The sequence below is a fragment of the Notechis scutatus genome, chromosome 1, assembly GCF_049901735.1.
Source record: "Notechis scutatus isolate UNSWTSFEM ecotype Mainland chromosome 1, rNotScu1.2, whole genome shotgun sequence".
Classification (NCBI taxonomy): Eukaryota; Metazoa; Chordata; class Lepidosauria; order Squamata; family Elapidae; genus Notechis; species Notechis scutatus.
In genome coordinates, this window is record NC_142009.1 from 83,856,480 (window position 1) to 83,883,356 (window position 26,877).

The 26,877-nt window shown below is 37.6% G+C and overlaps 1 protein-coding gene across 3 annotated transcripts in view; it reads right to left on the minus strand.

The window, feature by feature from the left end:
* The window catches only part of SCAF8 (SR-related CTD associated factor 8), a 165,919-nt gene that overhangs the window by 60,519 nt on the left and 78,523 nt on the right, over positions 1–26,877 (minus strand). For 2 of the 3 annotated variants that reach the window (XM_026680317.2, XM_087969824.1), the window contains exon 21: positions 22,664–24,902. The exons of the other annotated variant lie outside the window; for it this stretch is intronic. The gene's annotated coding sequence lies outside the window, so the exon portion shown is untranslated. Of the gene's footprint in view, positions 1–22,663; positions 24,903–26,877 lie in introns of those variants that run through there. 3 annotated transcript variants of the gene reach the window in all.

Below are 26,877 nucleotides of genomic sequence, written 5' to 3' on the forward strand. Positions count from 1 at the left end.
TTTTTATCTCTGAAGATGGGCACGTGCATCTGGACACAAAAGAATATAATTGAGTTTCATGTTTGATTTGAGTTTTATTATTTAATGTGATTTTCCTAGGCTCCGATTTGACTTCATTGTTGGTTTTTCCTGAATTCTGGCTTCCTCAATGCTTCAGATATAGTCTTTAGTTCATACTTTCTTCTTAGTCTACTTATAGTTTTGGCTACCTCACATTTTCGTGGCAAAACTGTAATTTTAAAGTTTATCCATTGGATCGCATTGGATTTAATTTTATTTGGAGGTGATTTAGGCAGGATTCCCCACTAGTGACTTACATTATTCTAGGGTTATCTAAGTGATATATAACTTATTATAATCACTTTTATTTTTGCATACCAATGATTGGATTATTTTAGAAGATACTGCATATCTCTTAGTGGGAATCTTTACCCTAGTCATTTCTTGTTCTTGTTGGAGAAATATTTTGTTTAGTTTTCTTATGGTATTTTCTTATAATTTGATTTTAAGTATTGATTGTTTTACTTATTTACCGTTATATTGGATTGTTGCCCAGATACACTTTCTGTGTGATGGATGGCCAAATAAATTTGATAATAAATTTGCCATAAGAGTGTCGAAGCTCAAGTTTTTTTGTTCCCTAACAAAACAAAACAAAATGTCAGAATTCCCTACACTAAAACATTTCACGATTAATAATTGTTCACATGGCCAAAAAGGAAATAACTTGTTTGCTATATTAAATTGCTAACCACAATGCAAGGAAAAGATAGTGCATATTATTTTATGTTACATGAAAAGTAGCTACAAAAATTAGCTAATAATTTATTTTTAGTGCAAAAAGACAATTGACCTAATTCTCACACTGTATATGTAACACACTAAACATGGTTTACTAAACTCATTTGCCTAAGCTGATGTAATTTGTTGAACCCTAAACTAACTCTATGGGCTGAATTCACATAACATGCAAGTGAGGCTTGGCTATCTTGTGAGGATTAAAAAGAAATAAATCATTTTTATTTGATTTGATTTGATTTTGGAGGGTACCCTAGAACTCTGGGTATTCGGTTGAGGCTGATATGGTAGACTACTTATTAATCCATATCATAGTTTTGAATGTTTATGTTTAGTAGCATTCACTCTAGTCTATAGATACCTGAATCAGTGCTAATTGGAGTGTTTTATTTTAGAGAAGTACACTGAAAGGCTGAATATCTTATCCTTTATTTGTATAGAGAAATTCAGCAGTCTCTAGATCTGGGCTTCTAAACCATCCACCCATTAGATTTTTAATAACAGAAATAGTTATGCCATTTGAAAAGTCTTTAAAATGTAATTGTTAAAAGGTCATTTCATAAAACCACATCTCTTTATGCCAGAACTATACTTCTCAGAAGAGATATATCACTATCAGGGATATATTCTAGGGTTCATCTAGGAAGAACTAGTCTGCATTACTATGTAATCAAATATCTAGCAGTGAGATGTGTTTTTTGCAGCAAACTAAAGTTTTATAAAACAGATACTTGCATCCAGGTGGCTTATAATTCAGAGAGTATGTGTTGCAAGTTGCTTTGCAGTTAAATAATGGGAAATCATTTTAAAATGTGATTTGAGCCAGGCAACCTCACAGTATTAATATTCTGGTATTATTCAGTAGCAGTTTTATTACCACAGTTCTAAATTGGAATTCCACTCCATATAGTTTTGAAAAATTAAGAAAATTAGTCCAAATAGAATGAAATCATTTATGTGCAGATATACTTAAATTATTCAGATTATGAATTTTACTGTATGACCTTTATGAAAACAAAAACTTGTGTTCTGTCTAATTTTCAATGTACCATTTTAATAAATCTATTTACAAAATAAATTTGCTTCTCAGCCACTTGTTGATGTCCAATATTTAGTTTTCAACAGGAAAGGAGACACTTTAGTACCATCATTTCCTCCCATGTTGCTAAAGTAGCATGATAAGATCCTAGGCTGTAGCTGAAGCATGAATCTCTCAGTTTATACCATAATACATAATACGGTAAAAAACTTCTCAGGAAAAGAATATTTAGAAAAAAAGGAAGACACATCTGCATAGCATCTATAAGAAAATCTAATTGGATAATTATTTTTATAACTTAAATTGTTGAATGTTTATATTCTGGATATTTTATGTTTATATATTTTGTAAACTGCTGAGAAGCTACTTGATAGCACATTAGAAATCTAATCTCTTTGTAAATATGCAAAATTTGATGTTCAATGACTTATCATCAAACTTGTACTTTCCCTGTATTATAGTTTAAAAATACAGCAGCAAAAATATTTCTAAATTCATGCATGGACAATTAGGCAGGTAAAGTGTAAAAATTCACTGGATCAAAGCCAATGTCATAGTCCATTAAGCAATTTATTTTTGGATTTGGTTTGATTATTCCTCATGCTAATTCAAAAAATACACCATATTAGGATTTATCAAAAAACGATCAACATTTAATTCTGGTAATTACCAGTCCCATCTTGAACCTGTTTTTAAAAGGCCAAATAACATGATGGATTGGACCTATATGAAAAGACCATGGATGGTTGAAATGGTTTAATGAAAATTGCTGTATTGAGCCATAATGTCGTGCTTTGGGGTTTTACCTCAATATATGAACCCAATCCAACTGCAGTTTATAAATGTATGTGTGAGCCAGGTCATTCTGCATTGTTTAATAACGCATGATAAAATAAATGCAAACGAATGTAAATCTGACCTAGGAAATGGGGAAGGATTGAACAAAGCATGAAGGGGGCACTTTCAGAAAAGATTACTCAGCTCCTGAGGCAGAAGAAAGTATGAAAAAGAAACTTAAAATAACCCCTCTTGATATTGTTTTGTATAAGTTGGGGCAGAGAAAATTTTAAGATTCTATTATTCTCCCTATAATCCCTCAAAGGACTGAGAACAAACCACACTTAGAACGATTTTGGTCAGCACCCCTTGCTGGTAGGGGTCAAATATATTTGTATCAAATCAAAATACTTACTTAAGTAGGTTATTTTTTTAACAAAGCTATTTATTTACTGTGACCTTTTTAAAAATTAAGAGTTGTTCCTCTAAATTTCAATTACAGTTACATCCAATTATTTCCTATAACCAATCCAAGATGGTCTTCCTGGCACATGTAACCTGGAGTTAAATTCTGGATGCCAGGTTTAGTCTGGCAACCCCAAAAAGCACTGCTTTCTAGGAAACGATAAGCATGAGCTAAGGGTGGTCGGAAGGATTCTCTTGCCTTCAGATGCCCCATATTGCAAATAGTCTCTTTGTCATCCTGTCTTTTTCGCATAGCCTTTCTTGCTGCCCTGTTTGCTGAGGGAAAGACTTCCTGAATAGAAAAAATGAAGACAGATAATGGGCGATAATGTCCCCCACTCCTGACACATTTCTGAAATGTCACTCATTGAACTGGCACTTACTTAGACTACAGAAGGCACATTGCCTACAAAGTGGCACCTTTCCAAATTGCTATTAGGGCGAAAGCATTTGGGCAATGGCTGGGCAGACTTCAGTCTTTTTATCAAATGCATAGCCTTTGATGTGAATGCTGAAGTTATTTTCCTCTCTGTTAAGGTTGTTGTTATTACAGGTTTGTTTAGTCAAATGACAAAATATAAAAATCCAATGACCCTCCACAATGCTAGAGTTTCCAGTGGGGCTTATGCAAGCTAAGCCTTAATTTGTTTAATCATGGTTTACAAGCCACACTTCCCAAGGTCATCAACAGGCTAAATCACAAAGAAATCACATTTTGATTTAATGTATTGTGTAAACCCAAATTCTAAATGCATAATTATTTTCAGTTAGAACTTTTACTGATTCCTCGTCTGTTGCTTGACATCTTTCTGAAGATATGTCATCAATAGCTGTAGACGTATGACTTGATAATGACCAGAGTGATAATTTAATTAAATCTTTGATCTCTCTAGCATCTAAAATTTCAGTATATTTCATTCATCTATGTTTGACTTCCTTTGAATTGGTTACTATCTGTCCACTGACATCCTTTAGCATACAAATTTGAAGATATAACCTCAACCACCCTCTTGGGTGATTCTGGTGCAAGAATACACTATTGGTCAGACAGTTCTAGCATTCTTTGCACATCCCTCCCAGGAACACCACTACCCTGAGACACCATAGCTGGACTTGTGGGTAAAGCTATTCTTAGAGACTCCCCCCAAAAAAATTCTTGTTTGTACATCACACAAATCATATTGTTGGTCTTAAAAGCCAACCTTATTTATTTACATACTTATATTTATTTATTTATTAAATAAATTATAGTTTTTTAAATAAGGAATGATTTAATGCAAAATCAGAAGTATGCATACACACTGAATTTTTACATTGTACTAATCATAATTTGCTTAACCCAAATTACTTAATTGATTAGAATCATTCAGTGCTCTAGGTCAGGGGTGTCAAACTCACAGTGTCACGTCATCATATGATGTATCACAACTTTTTCCCCCTTTGCTAAACCAGGAGTGGGTGGATGCATCTGGCCCGCAGGCTGCGAGCTTGACACCTCTGCTCTAAATTATAAGCTAAGTTTAAGTAAGCCACAATGGATAGTCTCACCCATTATGGTAAATTGAAACCAATACATTTTTAGTATTAGTGCACATACTGTGAATGCAACCACAATAAATGTTAACAGAATAATTAATTATGGTACAACATATTGGTGATAACTTTGTCCCAAATAAATATATAGGATTACAGACTAATTCTGCTAATTTTGCTTCTCATTTTTTTACGTACTACAATTGTGCTCATACAATACACACTGAGCCACAAAGTAGCCAAATGTACTTTGCTTATGTTTCATAAACCAATCCCTTGAAAATTCAAAGAATTGGGTTAACTAAGTAAGTTTTGTTTAGATTAACCATGCTGTACAAATACAATATGCCGTTACCTGATGCCTGATAGAAATCTGTATAGTGAATAGAAATGTCTACAATAGTAAAAAGCTTCATAAAAGTATAACACTCTAGATCACAGGTGTCAAACTCACTGTGTCATGTTGATGTCACATGACGTATCGTGACGTTTTTTGACTTTGTAGAGCTGGGATGGGCATGGCCTGCATATGATGCATCCGGCCTGTGGGCCACCAGTGTGACACTCCTGCTCTAGCTGAATCAAAGCAAAACTGTAATGGCATTCTAATTGTCAGAGAAGACAGATGTCAACCAAAGGAAAATTCACAAGCAGGAAATCTAGCACTAACCACTAGGGACATTCTGCAGGGTCATAGTCGGGGTGGGATTCTACCAGTTTGCACCTATTCGCTAGAACCTGTTGTCAATATTCTAAGCAGTTTGGAGAACCAGTTGTTAGAAGAAATTACTGGCATAATCCTGTAAGGAAGGCAGGAAGGAAACATTCTGGTGTTGCTTACAGAAACTGCCTCTCCATTAACCTTATTACATTCTTGGCAGGAGTAGACTTCCTGTCTCAGGAACGTCTCTAGAGTTTTTTTTCCCCCTCCTTTGCTGGTGTAGAGTGACCATTCAAAGTTACAGTGGCACTGAAAAAAGTGACTTATGACCATTTTTCACACTTACGACTGTTGCAGTATCCCCACTGTCATGAGAGGCCAGGCGAGGAGATGCGTGCCTCGATGTGAGTGATATTGAGTTGGCCACACCCACTCACATGACCACCAAGCCATGCCCACCAACTAAGCCATGCCCACAGAACCAGTTGTTTAAAATTTTGAATCCCACCCCTGGTCATAGTCAGAGGCATCCTGGAAAAGTGGATAACTATCATGACTTCTAGGCACTGATTTCCCTATGCATGTTGGTTTTCTCTCTTTTAAAAGTTCCTAAGCTTGTGAAAGCTATATATTTTGCGGGAGTAAGTCCATGACTGCAGATAAAAGGAAGTAAAATTAACCTTTTGGACATTTTGTCTTCTCTGTTCTTCAGCAGCTGGGAAGAGTGGAACCATCAGGAAAATTAACCAAAAAATTAACTAATTTAACTAATCAGCATAATTTAGTTTTCCAGTCTCTCCATGTTTTCTTTAGTTGTGAATACATGTAGCTGTATCTGCATAAAAATGGGTGTAATGGAGTGGAGAATGAAACCTTCCAAAATTGAACTGTATGTTTGATATTTATTTCTAAATCATACTGCTGATGGAATTTGTCAAAGGAAACCCCTCAAAATTCACTACTGCTTTCTCCTCCATTATGTAATTCTTGGAAAGATAATTACTCTTAAGAGCTACTGTAGCTGCCCTGTATGTTTCCCCATCAATGTTACTGAATTTCATGTAGGACACAGTTTAATTAGTAATGCTTACTTCCAAGCCTAGTCAAATCCTTTACATTTTACAATGGGAAAACAAGACTTGAATGTGATAGGAGGAGTTTGGCAGAGATGACACAAAATAAGTCTAGACATCAGATTTGCATTTTAGCTCAGCACATGAAGAATGTCTTCACAATCTCAGTAACTTTTTCCTAACAAAAAAAAAATGATCTTGCTTTTTGCTATAAGTTCTTCAATAAATTACACAGACTAGGAATGGAACACTTAAGTGATAAAATTGTGGATTACTGCAGTCTGAAGCTCTTTTAAATGATCACCATGCAAAACAGGATTTACTTTAGCCAAGATTTTTTTTTGATAAGCTGCCATTTGTCAGAACTCCTGAATGAAAATCCAATAAATCCAATACTTCAAATGTGTAATGTTCAAATTATGGTTTCAAAAGCTGTTTTGCTGAAATCAGACATCATTAGTAATTAGAACTCTTCCAAATCTGTTAGTTCTACTAGCAGAAATTGACTGTCAACAGAGTAAAAATCCCCAAATCCCACTCTCAGCTACCTGCAAGTCCAATGTTTGCTTCAAATTATGTCAGAGCATGGTTAGGGCAGACCACATGGTGCCCTCCATATGGTTTGGATTTTAACTCCCCAAATTTCTTTCAACAGCTTAGATTTATTGAGGCTAATGGGGTTGCAGCCCAACAGAAGATTTGCTTCTCTTCAATTTAATGTGTAGTATAAATTGAAACCAACTGTAACATATGATCTCCAATGAAGTGCAAATAGATTTGTACTCATGAGAAAACTTTCTGGTTAAAAAAGTTTAAACTGAGGGGGGGGGGGAGGTCCAGGTCATATAAATGCATTCCCTCTTTGCAACGCATCTCTTTCAAAGATACAGCTCATTTCCTTGCAAAGAAGTTTAAATGCTTTTCTTTTCTTTTTCTCATACACACGATCTCCTTAAAAATGATCCAAATCCCCAGCATGAAATACCAGGAAAGCAGTATTTAAATATTTCAGGGGCAAGAGCAAGATACATGGACAAGAAAAACAATCAAGGGATGCATTAGTAGTTTAATGTACCGCTTTTCTAAAACCATCACATATCTAAGTAAGCTGTGTTACCAAACACAGATGTGTCAGCGCATTGGGGGGGGGGTGCAATTTCACACATAGTTGCCTGCACATTTTTACAATGCATTTTAAAGAGAGAAATGAGAACAGCTTCTCATTAACCATTTGTGAACCTTTTATATCTACTTTAAAGGCAGGTTGGAATCTATCTTTGAAATATAAGTTCACCCCTCCTTTTCTAGTTTGAGCTCCAAACCATTCACTTAATATCTCAACTGTCTGTTAAAGGTACAGTATATTAACTGATAAGCACCATTTTGGTGTATGTATGGGTTAAAAGCACTAGATTCAAAACCAGAAGACTATGAGTTATGGTCCTGCCTTAGGTATGAAGCCAGCTGCATGACTTTGGGACTGTCCGTCTTTCTCAATCCTAGAAAGAAACCACTTTCAAAAAATGTTTAGGAAACTACATAGGCTTTTCCAGACTGTTACTAGGAGAAAAGAACAAAAATAAAATTATGGCCTAATAGGGTGCGAAAGTTCTCATTTGTAATTATTTCAGACAGTTTATGGACTATATGAAATTTTAATATGACTATCTTAATTCAAAAGACATGAATGGCATATCAAATATGAGCCATGTATACACACCTTTTAAACCCTATTCCCCCTTACAATATATGCTTTTAGAACTTGATTGGGTCTGAACATGCCTCCCTATATGCCTCCCATTGAAAATGATCTTCAGGTACTTTGCCCATGATACGATGCATAATATTCATGCTAGAGAATAAATCTCATAAAAACCTACACCATTTTGATCTGCAATTGTACAGTATACACATCATTTTAAATAGAGACTATAAAATGAAATAAATGAGTTGTGCTGAACGTATTATGGATGTTTTAATTAACATTTCGAATTATGGAAACCACAGAGAGTCTTTGGATTGAGATGGGATTTGTGTGGGGTTCTCTTGCTATCTATCATTTTATGGTGATCCATTTCCAGAACCATGATTCACCCATAATGTCAGACCTGGAATAAATAAAATAAACAGAACCTATTGGCTATTTAAACTTTCCCCAAATTAGATTGCAATCCTAAATATTATTATTTTTTGCCTTTGAGTCAATGTTGTTCACTAGTCCTGGCAAAAAGAAAAAGAGAAAGAGAGGGAGGGAGGGAGAGAAAGAGAGAGAGACAGAGAGATACACAGAGACAGAGAGAGACAGACACACACACACACAGACACACACAGACACACACACACACACACACGGCCTAAGACCACCCAATTGGTTTTGTGCCTCAGGCAGAACTAGAACTCACAGTGTCCCAGTTTCTAGCCTGATACCTTCATCACTACAGCAAACTGGCTTTCATCATACTATAAATGTATTTACTAGGAATTACATAAAATCAATTGTTGTTCTTTCTAGTGTCTGAATTTCCATAATGACCAATAAATGTCTCTAGGAAGCTTACAAACAAGACTTGTAGCCAGCCACTCTACTCCTGTGGCAGCTGCTCTCTTTGAACTGATGTTGACAAGTTTGCTGGAGCTCCATTGGGGTTCTTTGAACAAAATCTCATTACTATATTTTCTTTTCTCATATGATTATTCCCACTTAGCCAGCATCCCATTAGTGGCCCTTAAACATGTAAGTCACTGATAATATGAATTTGTATAAGATCATAAGTGCAGTAAAAGCACAAGGACAGGAAATTATTCAAAGTCTCTTTAAGACACCCTACTACAACTCAATAAAACAGGCTGACAAGGATGGGTAGAAATACTGAGGGATAATATAAATAGCCCATATTTCTTTATGAACATTCACCACACCACAAATGTACACATTTTGGAAATGTATAAGAAAAGAACAAAAGGTACAAATTAAACAGGTTCATTAATATAAGCTGGTATTTTAAAATTGGCTGAAGATTTACTTATTTATTTAGGTTATAAATACAGAATATATGAAATTTTTTTTTAAATACAAAAGTATCTTTCAGAATAAAGGATAATAAAAGAGTGAATCAAATTAGCTCATTGGTTAATGCTTTGAGACAATATCCTCTTGACTTAACCAAAACAAATTTAAGCTAATATGTGGGCCAAATTTGATGGCTGATTCCTCATATGATTACAGTTAGTCCTCAACTTACAACTCAAATTGACCCCAACATTTCTGTTGCTAAGTGTGAACTTTGAACGGTCACTAAAAGAACTGTTGTAAATCAAGGACTTGATAGTCTCTCCCTTTCACGCACACGTATTTTCTTATATTGCCAGCTAGAACAGTTCTCTGTAATTGTAGAAGCAATTGAAGAGACTTTTTAAAAAAATCGCAGTCTAATATTATGGGTAACAGTTAACAGTTACCCAATCCGCTGCTATTTGCATCAGGAGAGATTCCACTGATTCCAGAGGTGATTTTCTTTCCAATGAAGCATATTGGACTGTATAGGTGGGCTAGTAAAGATTAACTCCCACTCTCTTTTCCTATCACCTGTCATTCAGATGCTTCCAAAGCTGTATCATGCTACAGGCAGCCCTGCATATTGCACCTCACAGTCTTCTCAATGCTATTGCAATATTGAAGTTGGCAGCACCTGTAGCAACTTCAACCCCTCTACCACAATTCTTCCAAGATCTCTTTAATGATTTTTCTAAAGGACAAGATTTAGATGCCATGTCTTATCCTTCAGTTTGTGTGTGAACTCCTGGTGCGTGCAAAGGCTTTTTATTTACTGCAATATGTCAATATACTGTACTTGAAAATATACTTGCTCAAGTGCATAAAAGGAACAATTCCTATACATTCACTTATATTTTTACTCAGAAAGTGAAACAGAATGTACTAAAAGTAAGGGTCTCTCAGCATCACCCTATAGTTTATTTATTAATGGGTTATATTTATATTAATCTTTCAGAAGGTCAAGACAGCATACTTACCACTCCTACTCTTGTTTTTGCTAACAATATCAATCCTAGGTTAGATTGCAAGTGAGTGTCTGTGGCTGTGAATGGATTTGAATGCGAGTTTCCTCATTCAGTTCCAATACCTTAACCACTAAACCATTAATCCCGGTCAAATCCTATCTATTAACCATTAAAACACATTTTCACAATACACTTGAATATTGAATTGTATAGTCAAATAGGTCATATAATAGAGTTATAGAGATATAGAGATATAGTTATATAGTTGTAGTTGTGCTTTTAAAGTTGACACAACCACACGGACACAACTAGAAGCCTGATGATGGCAGATGAGATTCTGCCGAAACGTTGCTACAACTTTAAAAGCACAACTACAATGACGTGGGAAAATACCCGAACAAAGCTGAATGCCATACATGTAAGTACCCGTGAAAACTTAAGAAAACAAATATATATATATGTATGTATGTATGTATGTATGTATGTATGTATGTATGTATATATGTATACACACACAGACACACACATATATATGCATATGCATATGCATATACATACATACATATATATTTGTTTTCGTAGATTTTCACAGGTACAGGTATGCAGGTCTTGGCGTGTTCGGGTCTTTTCCCATGTAAGATTGAGAGTATCTTGGCAATGTGTCAACGAGGTCCCACTCGCCATCTTCAGGCTGATGCTTTCGGCTTCGTGCTTGTGCGAGCAAAGTGTGATTGGAGCTGCCATCTCCCTATATATACTGGTGGGGAGGTTGGCTGTGTTGTCATTTCTTGATTGGTTGATGGAGTTGTTGTTTGCAGATTGGCTGGCTTTTTCTTAAGAACATGTGTGGCTGAGGTATTGGCTATGTGTCTATCAGCCTCCTGTGTTGTAACGACCTGGGTGATGGGCTGTGTGATGGCCAGGATGTCAAAACAATAGAACTCAGGTCATCACACAGCCCATCACCCAGGTCGTTACAACACAGGAGGCTGATAGACACACAGCCAATACCTCACCCATACATGTTCTTAAGAAAAAGCCAGCCAATCTGCATATATACATATATACATATACATATACATATACACATACACACACACACACACACACACACACACACACACACACACATATATATATATTTTTTCTGAGGTTCTCGCGGGTATTTGTATGTGGATCTTTGGTTATTCGGGTTTTCTCCCGCGTAAGATTGGAAGTATCTAGGCAACGTTTCGATGAAGTCTCATTCATCATCTTCAGGCTTCTGTCTTCTGCTCTGTGCTTCTCAGAGTGATGTGAGCTTGCAGCTGCTTCTTCCTTTTAACTGCTAGTGGGGGTGTGACTTGATTGGGTGGGGGCTTGGCTGTGTTCTGATTGGGTGGGGGTGTGTTCTCATTGGTTGGGGTTTGGCTGTGTTCTGATTGGTTGGGGGTTGGCCATGTTCTGATTGGCTGGAGGTGTGTTCTGTTCAGGTGGGGGCTTGGTTGTGCTCAGGTTGGTCTTAGTTACTGGGCGATTTGAGCTGGTGAGCTGTGATCTTGCTGTTTGGCTTCGAGTTCGTGGTCGTGCTGCATCTTCATGGTGGGGGACAGTTCGCTTCATGTATGGCTCAGAGGGGTTGGAAGTGGGTAGTGATGCAGCTGCAGTGTGGCTTCTGGTCTGTGATCGTGTCTCATCTTCTGTGTGGGTGTGAGTGCTTTTTACGTGGAGGTGTGGTGGTGGCATCTTGTGTGGCCCTCGTGGGTGTGGGTCTGGTGTCATTCATCATGTTAGGTACTCGTCTGTTCATGAGGGCGGGTTTCCAAATGGCTGGTAAGCGGAAGGTGTCATCTCTTTTATTCATGCTGTGTGGGCGTTTTTCTATCTCTATGGCTTCTCTGATTATTCTGTTGTTGAAGTGTTCAGTTTTGGCGATAGTTCTGGTATTTTTAAAGTCGATCTCATGTCCTGTGGCTTTGAGGTGTTGGACCAGGGAAGAGGTTGGTTCTTCTTTTTTGATTGAGTTCTTATGTTCTTCAACGCGTGCACTTATTCTTCTGTTAGTTTGTCCAATGTATGTGGTGGGGCAGGCGTGCAAGGGATTTCGTATACTCCTTGGTTTTCTAACTCGATTTTGTCTTTAGGGTTTCTTAGGATGGTGGATATTTTTCTGTTTGTGCAGAATGCTGTTTTAATGTTGTGTTTTTGGAGGATCTTGCTGATTTTGTCTGTAGTGCCTTTTATATATGGGAGGAGGGCTTTGCCGTTCTCTTGTTCTCTGTCTTGGATTTTGGTTGGGGTTTCTTTTTGGATTAGGTGGGTAATCTTCTTTCTTTGGAATCCATTGGCTGTTAGTACGTTGGTGAGAGTGTTTAGTTCGGTTTTTAGGTGTTGTTCATCAGCTAAGCATTTTGTTCTGGAGATGAGTGTCTCAGCTACAGAATTGGTCTGTGCTGGATGGTGGTGTGAGAGTGCATGTAGATAGCGGTTTGTATGTGTTTTCTTCTGGTAGATGGTGTGTCCTAGGGAGCCATTGGGTTTTTTGTATACCAAGACATCTAGGAAGGGAAGTTGATTGTTAGCTTCTGTTTCCATGGTGAATTGTATTTTGGGGTGTAGGCTGTTGAGGTGTCTGAGGAAGTTGTTCAGTTTTTCTTTCCCGTGTGGCCAGATTATGAAGGTGTCATCTACGTATCTGAGCCAGAGTTTGGGCTTGTGATCATATTTTTCTAGAGCTTGTGTTTCAAAGTGTTCCATGTAGAGGTTTGCGATGACAGGTGAGAGGGGTGATCTCATGGGTGCTCCTTCTATTTGTTTGTATTTTTGTCCGTTGTAGGTGAAGTATGTATTGGATAGACAGTGGTTGGTCAGATCTAGGATGTGCTGGGGGGGGTTGTATTTGTTTTGGATGGCTGTCAAGGCTTCTTTTATTGGCACTTGGGTGAAGAGGGATATGACATCGAAGCTCACTAGTAGGTCGCTGGGTTGTAAGTTTTGTTTCTTTATGGTCTCGATGAACTGGAATGAGTTTCTTACATGTGAGTTTCTTACATGGATTCTGCATAGGGCTGTAGTTGTTTGGCGAGAAATTTGGCTAGGTTTTGTAGAGGTGAGCCTATGGAGCTGACTATTGGTCTAAGTGGGATTCCTTCTTTGTGTATCTTGGGGAGACCATAAAGCTTAGGGCATCTGGATGATGTCTCTCTGGGTATGATTCTTTGCTGGATTTCTTCACTGATGGGGGAGGCTTTTATTTTGGATCTGGTGGTTTTTTCTAGGTAGGTGGTGGGGTCTGTCTTTAGGGGTTTGTATGTGGGGTCTAGGAGTAGGTTGGTTAACTTGGTTTGGTAGTCAGATGTGTTCATAACCACTGTCGTGTTGCCCTTGTCTGCTGGTAGGATTATTATGCTGGTGTCTTCTTTCAGGTTACGTAGTGCAGTTTGTTCTTCTTTGGATAAGTTGCTTTTGGGTGGTTTGCTAGTGCAGAGGATGTTGGTGATTTCGAGTCTGATTCTATTAGCATCATCAGGGTTGGTTTTGGTCAGGCTGGTTTCAACTCCGCATATGATGGTTTCTGTGGGGATGCTACAGCTTTAAAAGAACAACTACAATGACGTGGGAAAATACCCGAACAAAGCCGAAGGCCATACATGTAAGTACCCGCGAAAACTTAAGAAAACATACATGTACATATACATATACATATACATATATATATATATGAGTTATGGATTGAAATATGAATCTTGATTTATTTATTTTTCTGTTATTGTAAAATCAAAATTTGTTTCCCAAATTGAAGATAGATCACCTCACAATGCCAAATGAATTTAACAAATGAACACATTCCAAGTGTGATTCATAGCCAGAGTTTCACGAACATTTGCATAATGTTCAGTGCCCACAATGTGATGAGAATCGGAGACATGGCTATGTTCTTATTTTTTAGCCAGCCTTCTAAATCTGTACAAAAAAAGTACAGCAAGAAGTAACAGTAAAAGTGATGATAAATTTTATCAGGTGCATGAAACTTGGTGACAACAGAGCCTTAAAACTAGAGCTATATATGACAAAGAAAAACAAGAACCACAGAAAACAATTTAAAAATGGGTCAGTTAGCTTTGCTGTTTCCAAATATTTTACCTGGACTAATGATGACCTTCATAAATTCTAGTTCAGGCTATTGTCATATCACTCATAATAAAGGTTTTACGTGGAGCAAAATCAAATTAGCTTAAGATATTTTGTGGCTTAAGCAGACTACTAAATTATGGTTCCACTTACCAAGTCATATGACAAACCATTGGCAAAGTATTTGGGTATCTATATTTGGTAATGGTAGTTTATACCCACCTAATATCAACTAATAACAGCCATTAGTTCCATTATACCTAAGATCACTTGCTCGAGGCAATTTACTCATTGCCTAAGGATAGGAAAACTTGATTTGGATATGCTGAGGAATCAAACCCAATATCTTTCTTTAGTAGGTTGTTGCCCGCAGAAAGGCAGAAATGCTAGGACTATTTTGCATTGTTCTGAGCTTCTCTTCAGAGCCCTCCTCAAATGGAGAAGGGGACCAGGAAGATCAGAAGGAAGCAATGCAGGCATTCTGCATCTGTCTGGGACTAGCATGTTTTAGAACTTTCTGGATTATCTGGGGTTATCACTGCTTTTCCTCCCTCTTGATGCTACTGAATTGGCTTCAGTGTTGATGAAACCTGGATTGAATTTATGACAAGCTTGACACATTAAGTGCAGTTTTAAAAGAAGAGCAATCCTTTATGAAGCTAGAATGCTAACCTTTCTATTTTCAGAAGCATTCATTTATTTGAATATAATAGATTCATATCCCTGCTTTCTACTCTCTAGCAAGACCTGATGACAGTTAAGGTATTTTTTTTCTAAAAAATATAATCTATAAAGACATGAAATAAAATTAACACAGACTAAATGAACAATGGAAAGAAAAAAAGAAAGGAGGGAGGGAGAGAGAGAAGGAAGGGAGGAGGGAGGGAGGGAGAGAGAAAGAAAGAGAGAGAGAAAGAGAAAGAGAGAAAGAGAGAGAGAAAGAAAGAAGAAAGAAAGAAAGAAAGAAAGAAAGAAAGAAAGAAAGAAAGAAAGAAAGAAAGAAAGAAAGAAAGAAAGAAAGAAAGAAAGAAAGAAAGAAAGAAAGAAAGAAAGAAAGAAAGGCCACTTTCTAAATCCTGAGTGGAGGCTGAATCCATGATAGCTGATGACACATGGAACATTTTTTGTTCTGAGAACATGACTCAGTCTCCACAAGGCCATTGAAATTAATGAGACAGCATAAGAAAGTCCTCATGAACATAGATGTGAGATTTTATGATGACAAATGTTCCCTAGCCCTGTCTGGGAGTCCAAGCTGTTAGTCATTATAACCCCCATGCAAACATAAAGGACTGTCATATTAAAAACAACCACGAGGGCCTGGTGGGTTCATTTGCTATGGCCTTGTCTATAATCGATCTGGTGGCCCCTTCGTGCATCATCTTTTTCGACACTGAAACATCTGTGCTTGGCGGTCTTCCTGAACCTGGCAACCTTTCTCACCATTCCCAAAGAGCACAAACATTATGTTTATTGTCTGTGGATAATGGGATTTGTAACCCATTCACCTGAAGTTGCCAACTTGGAAAAAAAATTCCTGTAATATGTGAATGGTGCCAAATCATTTTCACAGCAGTCATTTTTGTAGAAAGGTTACAGGATATGTTCACCTGCCAAAATATATGTTGCAAGAATTTTGACACAAAAGGCAATTAGCCTCTAAAAAAAAGTCAAGTGTCCATAGGCTCATTGGAACCTTTATAAAGCAACTACAGATAGAAATGAACAATACAGCACATGGCGACTTCTGCTTGTTCATTGCAAAATACTGTCAACAGAAAATGCAAAATGCTGTCAATGGAAGAAAGGAAAATGCTGGTAGCAGAGGTGGTATTCAGCACGTTCTGACCAGTTCTGGAGAACCGGTAGCAGAAATGTTGAGTAGTTCAGAGAATCGGCAAATACCACTTCTGACTGGCCCCGTCCCCATCTATTCACTGCCTCCCGAGTCCCAGCTGATCGGCTGAGTCTTCTTTTGTTGCCCTGCACAGGAGAACAGAGCTGGAAAGCAGGTTAGTGGGGTGGGGAGGGAATGGGATTTTGCAGTAACCTTCCCCTGGACAGGGGAGAGAATGGAGATTTTACAGTATTCTTCCCCTGCCACGCCCACCAAGCCACACCCACAGAATCAATAGTAAAAACATTTGAATCCCACCACTCGCTACTAGTACAAACAATTGGCTAAAGAAAGCTCAGGACTGTATTGGAAACATACAGAAGATTCCTTCATCCTGCAGTGGATAGACAATGGCTAAAATGATGATGACGTCAAAGTGTACACAGTTAACACTAATAGAATTCTCTTGAAAGCATTAAACTATTTATTCCCAAGTTCAGCTGTACCCAAACATTCAGACATGGTAGAGAACATTGAAATCCACCAATTTAAGAGTCAGAAACTGGGAATGGACTCGCTATTTCATGAAAGCTCTTCTCCTTGACTAATAGTTAGTTTTCATTTCTTATCCTTAGAGTCCTCTGAACCATGGCAGCTGTTGCTTTGTGAGCCTTCCAGGGTAAGGCATATAAATTGGGCATCCATATTTTTTTGCAAATTAATTAGATAAATACGTCCTTAAGTGACCGTGTCCTTAAGTGACATGAGGACAAGGGATATGAAAACAGAAAAAGGAAATATTGCACCTAATAACAAGGTAAAGAGGTTCTACAAATTGGCAAAGTTTTGAGGTCTGGACAGTGTGGTTTCACCCCGCCTTCACTTGCTGCATAATGAACGGGATGGCTTCACTTACTTCAATAGGTGGTACACCAGTCATTCTGTCTTTGGAAGACTTGCTTATTCCGTTGCCTGGATTTTTGACATGGATTTTTGACACAAAGTCTTGCCCTCATGGCATTGCTGGTCCTAGGTTTCCATCTATTTAGTTTAAAGAAGGAAAGATATGGCCCTTTCATTTCCTTATTTTTATTCCTTCTATATTGAAAAATATAGTTTTCCTGCACACTTGGAGGGTTGAGAGTTCATCCTAGGTAGCAGCAGATGTTTCTCTTTTAGGGCTCAAAGAAAAAAAAAATGGCATGAACTCTGCATGGTGTCAGGAAGGGCATCCGGCTAATAAATGCTCAGCTCCATCCAGTTTACCCCAAATTAAGGGATTATAGGGTCATAAAAAGGGATTATTATTATTATTATTATTATTATTATTATTATTATTATTATTATTATTATTATTATTACATCTTTAGTGAGATTCACAGCCTTTGGGGCTGGTTGGTAGCTCAACAGCTCGAGTCCTAACAAAGGACCTAGGAACTGTTCAGGTAGAGTCGGAGGATATAAGCTGTTCCAAGTAGGGTGGTTTTTTATAGAATCAGGGTATTCAAGTCTGATAAATTCAGGATTTCCAAATAGCAAGATAGCCATTATTATTATTATTATTATTATTATTATTATTATTATTATTATTATTATTATTAGTGTGCGTTTGTGTATGCATGACTTTGACTCCTGTGTGTTGACTCCTGATGATTGCTTGGACAAGTCTCCACAATACTCTTGGCAAAATTTCAGAAGTGGTTTCCCCTTGCCTATTTCCTAGGGCTGAGATACTGGCCAAAGTCACTCAGATGCCTTCATACCTAAGGCAGTACTAGAATTCATGGTACTAGAATTCCCCATTTCCAGTCCAATGCCTTAACCATCCCACAAAACTGGCTGTCATTAGTTAAAGTAGCATTTATTAAATTATGTTCATATACCATAATACATGTTTGGGAGTTGATGAACAATCTGAAACTTCATGAAGGGCTTGATGGGCTTAAGGGTTTAGAGACCCTTGGTCTAGTCTGAGGTGTTTATTCAGGTTGTTTTCCTATCCTGGATTCAGTTATCTTTTGACTGAATATTGTCTTGGTAAATTCTTCTTCCTGTCCCTCAAGGCCATCCTCTCTTTTCTTCTTCCCTCTACATCATTTCCCCCTTCAGCATCATTCCCTTCTCCCATGTTTCCAGATAAATTTCATCATGAGAATGAACTGCCCATGTGCTACTCATTTAATAAAGAAAGAGTCTCAACCAATCCACAAAATTCAAAATATGCTCACCAGACTAAAAAGAGGCTTGGAACCCCTGTTTTAAACCACCTTTGCATGCAGAGGATTTGAATGTTCAAAAACATTGTGATCTTCTAAAGGAGTTAGAATTATTTGCCATTCTTGTGTCAATAGGGAATACCTAGAAATTCTACTCAATTCTTACTTAATGAATTTAAACACCCACTTTATATTGGCTAGGCTAAATCCAAAAATCTTCCAAAGTATAAACAATCTTTCTTTTAGAATTTTCTGTCAAGATTCAATTGGTTTTTGATTAAAACTATTATTTTGTTTTGAAAGATTGGCCGGGTGTTAATTAAAAGGAAGTTCTCATCAATTTAAAAAAAAACAAAAAAACCCAAGCAAATTGAAAACGAAGCTGCCAAGTGAATTGTAATAGGGAAAAAAATCTCCTGAGCTTTAAAATATCAGGAAAGCAGCAGAAATAAATAATCTATGAGGGAAGTGTCTTTTCATTTCTTCTATCAGAATTGTCTAGAATAATGTGCTTCATGTGCATATAACTGAGGTATAAAATAGGCAAGATTACACTAAGGTTAGAAGAGAGCACCCTCTGATGCTAACATGAGGAATCACAAGCCTATAAATAGGATGGTTTTGATTACCTATCTATTAAAAGTTTAGTCCAATTTACCAAATCAATAGGTGCTAACAAGGACAATTAAATGGAACTTTTTACCAAAGACCCTGCAGGATTTCCAATGCAATTTACTTTACATTTTAAATATTACAAGAGTACATTAGAAACTTTCTTTCCTTCTGAAAATACTAGCTGTAATTTGAAGCCTCACTGTGTCTGTGGATATAAAATGTTTGATATTCAAATTAACTGGCTGTCTTCATTCAAATCAAGTTGAAATAATGCCAGATTCCTTTTTTTAAAAAAACCTGTCAATCAAAGAACCCTTCATCCCTCCATCATCTTATTTGAATGTGAATGGAATATTGTTCTAATTGTGTAAGTATGGAATCAAGTTCAGTTTATCTAATTCAACTGATATTATGTATGAAGCCTTGCACCCAAGTCTGAAATCCCTAGAGAGTAATGGCATTTTGAGTGCTAGTCTTTGAAACTTCAGAAAGAAACTTCAGAAAGGAGGATAAACCTTGTAAATATTCATATGTTATTCACAAAGGTGGGCTTGTCCGAATGCTGAGAAATGAAGACTTTTGAATCACAGAGAACAAAATGTTTCAACTCATACCCTTGTCAGAGTACTGCTCTTCAACCTATGGAAGAGCTCTTTTGCAGCTCCAGCTGGACAGCAAGGACTTAGAGGACAGGCATGGCAAGAAGTGGCACAAATACTTCAGGCAGCATAAGAAATAAACAAACAAACAAACAAACATCAAGTCTATGAATCACACAAGGAGAACAACAATGCCATTGAAGTTTCATTCATTAGGCATCCACTTAAAAGGCTTTTTATGGATCAATGCCATTGGCTGGTTGGAATTCTCTGGTGACAGAGCAGTCCAACAACTCCCAGATGCTCTGCTATCAAAGGACCAGCAGTACAGAAATAGGAAGAAAGAACCGTTCTAAATGGAAAGAAATCCCTTATATCGTTTATAATAGGAAGCACACTCTAAATGAACTATCTACATGTTTCATGGATTTCGAGTATGGCAGAGAGCTGAGAGAACGTGGAACTTTTGAATCTTAGACTTCTTTCTTACTCCAGTCACGCCTTCAGTTTCGGACACTGGAGAATCTAGAGAAGGGAGGATTGTTTCTCTTCCCTGGCCATATTTTTCTTCAGAATTTAAGGATTCAGCCTTGATTGTTACCTATATTGCAACCCTAATAGCATATTTCTACAATTCTTGGGATAGAGGACATGAAGGCCTGGAGGAACGTTGTCCATGAGGTCGCGATGGGTCAGGCACAACTTTGCAACTAACAACAACAACTCTTGGTTTCCCTAGTCTTTTAAATGTGTGAATAGGATATGTGTGAATAGGAATTTTATAGGTAGTCCCTAACTTACAACTGCAATTGAGCCTAAAATTTCTGCTGCTAAGTGAAACAGTTGTTAAGTGAAGTTTACACCTCATTTTATCAGTTTTTCTGCCACAGGTATTAAGTGAATCACTACAGTTGTAACACGGTTATTGTGAATCTAGCTCCCCCATTGCCTTTGCATGTCAGAAGGTTACAAAGGGTGATCACATGACCCTAAGTCAGAAGGTTACAAAGGGTGATCACATGACCCTAAGTTACTGCAACTGTTATGAGTCAGTTGCCAAGTGTCTGAATTTTGATCACATAACCCTGGTCATAAGCGTGCAAAACAGTCATAAGTCACTTTTTCAGTGCCACTGTAACTTTAAGCTGTCACTAAATGAACTGTTGTAAGTCGAAGACTACCTGTATTCAGTGTGGGTGTTCAATTTTATCTCAATCACAGAAGGCAAATTGCAGGGCTGTTGGCTGAGCAAACTTATAAAACATTTTTATTTCTAATTGTTTTGAACTTTCATGTAATAGGAAATTTAGTCAATATGAATAGGTTCCGTTTGAGGGAAATTTGTCCATTCCTGATTATCTTTTTACTAAAGATTTCAATAACCGCCAAATAGTTTAATAAACACTGCTGTACATCACACAGATTAGGATTCCACTATTTTAACAGTGAAAGAGAGTAGTTAATTATAACAGATACAGTATTTACTGTTGTGACTCCGGGTTTGGAATCTGCTCCTGTGGCAGATATGAGTTCGAGCGATGAGGATATGGCAGCAAAATATGAGCCGGCATTGCTTAGTGACTTGGATAGTAGCCAGGATGAGGAGATGGATTTAACAAGGGGAGATAAACCTTATTTAATAGAGTTGTCAGGACCTTCGACCTCCTCTGGTTCTTTATCTGAGCAGCAGCCGGGAATGGCTAACAAGGAAGGCATCCGAGAGTTTTCCAGTGGGGAAGACAATTTGGAGAACGTATGGCTTGACGTCAGAAATAGAAGGAGGCTGAGACACCAATCTCAATTAAGAAGGAGGCGTCGAGCCAGTAACTAATTAGGGAAATTAACACGCTCCATAAGTGTATAAAAGGACACGGCTGGGCTGGTGGAATTCGCCAGAAGCAAAGTGATTAAATGGAGTGAAGACATGCAGCAAACTCTCTGAGGCTTGTGAATTACTGCCACGCCAGGATTGCCGGACAGAGTGTGGATTTATTGCTGTGTTTTGGAATTACATCAGCTGTTCTCTTGTGGGGGTTTGTTTTTGATTTGAGTTAATTCTGAAATGGCTGAATTTTGTTTTGCTCACCTGAAATTAAAGGGGAGACATAACAATTTACTATGAGGAAACCTGGGTTTCTATCTATATCAGGGGTGTCAAACTCAAGGCCTGGATCTGCCCCGCAACGTGGCTAGATCTGGCCCACATGGCTGCCCTTGAGATAGCAAAGAACCGGCCACTGGCGCCTCAGCCCCCATGCTAATCTATAACTTGATAGCCACCATCCAGGTGGAACGTGGTCAGCCTTAGATCTGTGGGGCCACCCTGGAGCCAGTGAGGAACTGCCCTGCCACCCCAGCCCTGCCATCCATTATAGATCACCACCAGCGTCTCCATCGCCTTGCAGCCCCTACAGCTTCCCTTTCACTGGGACTGCCCCCATCCTGCCCCGCAAGGGAAAGCCACAGCCGCGGTAAGCACGGCCACAGGAAGGAAGGAAGGAAGGAAGGAAGGAAGGAAGGAAGGAAGGAAGGAAGGAAGGAAGGAAGGAAGGAAGGAAGGAAGGAAGGAAGGAAGATGAGAGGGAGATGGGAATGAGGAGGGAGTCAGGAAGCTGGCCACATTCACTCTGACAATGCCCACCCCAGCCACATCCACCCTGGCCACATTCTCCCAGTCAACCACAACTCTGATGTGGCCCTCAATGAAATAGAGTTTGACACCCCTGATTTATATGATGCAATTTTATGCCATATTACAGAGAATCTGTAGTCTCTTTGTGAGTGAGACAATGTTTATGCCACATTTGGATTATTCTATAAATGGGCAAGTTTTCAATGGACAAATAAAGGGAAAAAATAATTGAAAATAGTTACTAGGAGTAGCTTAATTTTCAAATACCATCAGACACTTCAGACTGAAAAATGTAAACTTATTTAATTTTCTTTTTCTTAATGCTCTATTTAGCCACAAAGAATTATTCATTAGATGGACAATACTATAACTGCATGACTACACAAGCATAACTTGGCAAATTCAAATTACACTTAAGAAATGCCTTGTGTTAAATAATATGAACACAATTAGAAATCATATCCTAGAACATAACACCCTGGTGTATAAAGTCAGGCACACATTTGTAATGTTTTCCTCAGCTAAAACATTATTCATGTATTCCTTTCTCCTAAGAATATTCATTGCTCCAAACATTTATTCAAGAATGTCTCCTAGGAGTCTGTTGAGCTCTACTGATTCATTATTTTTCTCTAATAGATCGAAAGAGCTTAATTGAACCATTAGGGGAAAATACATAGACTTCAATGTAGTAAAATACCACTATTAAAATCAATTCGAGTGTGGCTATTTTTTTTAAAAAAAGTGGTAGTTGACTCCAATAAAGCCTTCATCCTATTACAGAACACAGAGACAATTTGTAGGGTCATAATGTAGCTGTGTTTGAAAGCGCACATTTTTTTGTCCGTGATAAAAAACTAAATTAGAATTTCGATCGAGACGCGCACAAATCAAGAGCCATAAATGGAGGAACCAGAGCAGTAGAAGTATTAGACGAACAGCACTATGGATGGTGGTGGTAGCTGGAACATGGGCATGTGCAAGTACAACTCGCTCTTCAAAAGCTCAGCTTTGATATTGACAATACAGCTGTGTACCAAGTTCTACATTTTTTAATAATAAAATTCAATAGAACATCGATTTTCACTGTGTTGGTGGCTATGCTGTTGCTTATTATTACTGTAATGGCAAGGTACCTAAAATGAGTAGGTTTTATGCAACGCTTCCCAAGCTGCTGCTCTCAAAATCGGCTAGAATTACAATTCCCTGATAGCATCATGAATAGTCAAGGGAGCTGGGGATTTTGTGGTTGCCATCTCAACGAATAGAAAGAGCATCGGATCAGAGGAGGTTAGGGTTAAGGTATTATCCTGGTACAGTGAGGAGGTCAAACTGTACGATCAATTTTTTTTTTATTGTTACACAAGTCCAAAGCTCTGGTCACCATGCAAGTACAGCATAAGGGGAATGGTTTGGCTGACGTTTCCACGAGATCATAAGCTACAACATTTTGAAGAACTGTCCCATTACTTCTCAGAGAAAAGAAGCTTAAGAGAGACAGAAGCTGCCCTGCATGTGGTGCATAACCACATTGCTTTTTTCCCTCTCTAAAGCTGATCAGTAAATCAGGTCTACATGTTTGAACCTGGAATGTAGATAAAGCTTTGAGCTTACTGAGGTCATTGTTTTAAGTGTCCACTGAGTGCCTTTTAAAATGAATTCATTATAATTTTTCATTTCATCATCAATGACTTCTATTCGGACCTCACTTTTTCAAGGTTAACAAAAAGCTAAAAAGTTGATTGAGGACAAGTACTGGCTCTGCAATTTTATTTTTCATATTCTTCTAAAATCCTGAAGGCTTTGGGATTCAAGAATCTAAAAAGGCTCAGGTCTTCTCAACCCTTTTTCAAGACTTTCTGTGTAACAGATTAAGTGCTTATGGACTGATATACTCAAAGACTGCAGAACATGTAGTTTGACATTGACCACTTGCTGATGGAAATATCTAGAACCAAGGGTGTATCCTTAATGCAGGATCTATACAGTGACTGCACATATGGTGTTACATCAAATGGAACTTCTTAGGGACACATTTCAAAATGTCTCTCCAAAAGCAAAACCACTAAGTATTTTTCTTGCAACAGATCCTTTGATTGGTAACATTAGAAGATATGGGTGTAGTTATAATTTACAGTCCAGTGTTATCTTCTGATCCCGCAGAAGAGCTTTTCTCTCTACTGGATGCAAAAACTTTTAATTGAGCAAATAATCCTCAAAAACATAGGAAAAAAAGAGTATCCTTTAAAAAAAACTCATGGAGTTTATTGCTTTCAATTTATAAAATTAAGCCTGCTCCAGACAGGTAATACTGGTAAATATGTTTGCAATCTCTATTTTTTTAAAGAATCAGAATGTGTGTTTTGGCACACATTGCTTCCTCAATTCGTAAGGCCAGGTTCCTTCCTTATAATACTTCAGAATCAAGTTGCGATGTGGTGCCCATTAGAACACTGAAGTACTTCTCATTTAAGTCTGCCGAGCCCAGCATACGGTAAAGTTGCCACAACCTCCTTCATCATATTGCCTGTTGACAAAAGGAATAATTACTAGTCGACACAGGTTTGACTTTTAAAAGAATCAATTCCCAAAATACAGAGACACTAACAGTCAAAGAAAAATTTAGAGTACCTTTGAATTCACACATTTTTTTTTCAAGCATCTTCCTAAAATACCATGAACTTTGATGAATATTATTGTAATAACTATCCCACACTAAATTCAATAATTATTCTGCTTACTTTTCTTAACAAAATTACTTTTGATATCCAAATGCTGATTTTTCAGATACTAGGCAAAGTTGCCTCACCTGATACTCAGATATCGCATTCACAGGTAGCCCTCGACACACAATGGTTGCTAAGTGAGACAGTTGTTAACTGAGGTTTCCTCCCATTGTAAGACCTTTCATTCCGCAGTGGTTAAGGGAATCACTGCAGTTGTTAAATTAATAATACAGTTGTTAAATGGCTTCCCCATTGACTTTGCTTGTCAGAAGGTCACAAAAGATGATCACATTATCCTGGGCCACCGCAACCATCTATAAGTATGAATCAGTTGCCAAGTGTCCAAATTTTGATCACATGGCCATGGGAATGCTGCAATGGTTATAAGTATGAAAATAGGTCGGGCACTTTTTTCAGTGCTGTTGTAACTTCAAACAATCACGAAATGTTATAAGTCAAGGACTACCTGTATAAGGCATTTACTTTTTTTATTTTTACCTGTAGAATTCTTGTGAAAATAAAATAATCTCAACACTGAACAAAATAAATTAATGATGTATTTCCTTGGCTTGAAATAAGAAATTTGTGGGGAATGCGACTGTGAAAGTCACATAAGATACAGGCATTACCAACTTTAACTCTACCTGCAACGATGCAAGACTATCCATTTTACTTTAAAGCATGATTGTCCAACCTATTGGCTTGCCTGGGTTGCACTGAGTGAAGACGAATTGTCTTGGGCTGCATATAAACTATATCATATAGTTAATGTATATAAATAACAAATTTCATTTTTTATATATTTGTTATCTTGTGAGGCCACATGCTGCCCAGGGCTGTGGGTTGGACATACCTGCTTTGAAGTGTGAATTATTAAGTCCAGGCAGTTGTAAAACTTCTGTCTAAACCATTCGAATGTATCATTATTTGAGAAGAAAGTCCTTAAGTATTGATCTAGCATGTTAAGGCTCAATGAATCAATAAAAATCTGCTTGTCAGACCAATGCAACCATGGAGAGGCTTGTCAATCAGAGTTAGTTATTTCTGCTGCTCTAAAGCCCTACATAGCTGAAATATCAGAAGTACAGCATGATAAATTTAATGTAACAAACTGGAGTGTAGGGAAATTTTTTCCTAGATTTCTTTCCCAATTGGCAAAGTGCTAAAATGCCCGTTCAAAGAAGGGAAAATTTAAGGAAACTTCCTGCAATGCAATGAACACCCACTATGAATTACATATACAAATGTGATAAATGCTAAATGCATTTATTTGAAGTTGCACATATAAAACACAAGACAGATCATGCTTGCAAGATTTCTCTTCGAGCAGAACAATGTAAGACTCATTTCTATTTTAAATCTAGAGCACTACTTGCTAGCCCCCTTCTTGCTACCTCAAATATTTCAAAGTGCATAAACACAGTGTAACTTGGAAAATATTAAGATGGATTAAAACTGCAAGATTAATTTTATACGCATAGGCCATTGACTTAGGAAAGCTGTACTTTCGATTCTCTGAACAGCCTTTTCATCCTAGAACACACTGTCATAAAACATGATGGAATCATGCTTGAGCATTACAATTTGGTGCACACTGGCTATAGAAGTGGAAATGCAAAGAGAGCAGTCTTATTGCTTGGACTTATCAGAGGAACAGTAGTAAAATAGCAAGATCACCATCAGAGCAAGGCAATACAGGATTTACAGTTAGAAGTGTTGAAACAGAACAGACCGAGGGGAAATCTCTGAGCAAAGAGAGCTAAAGATGAAATAAAT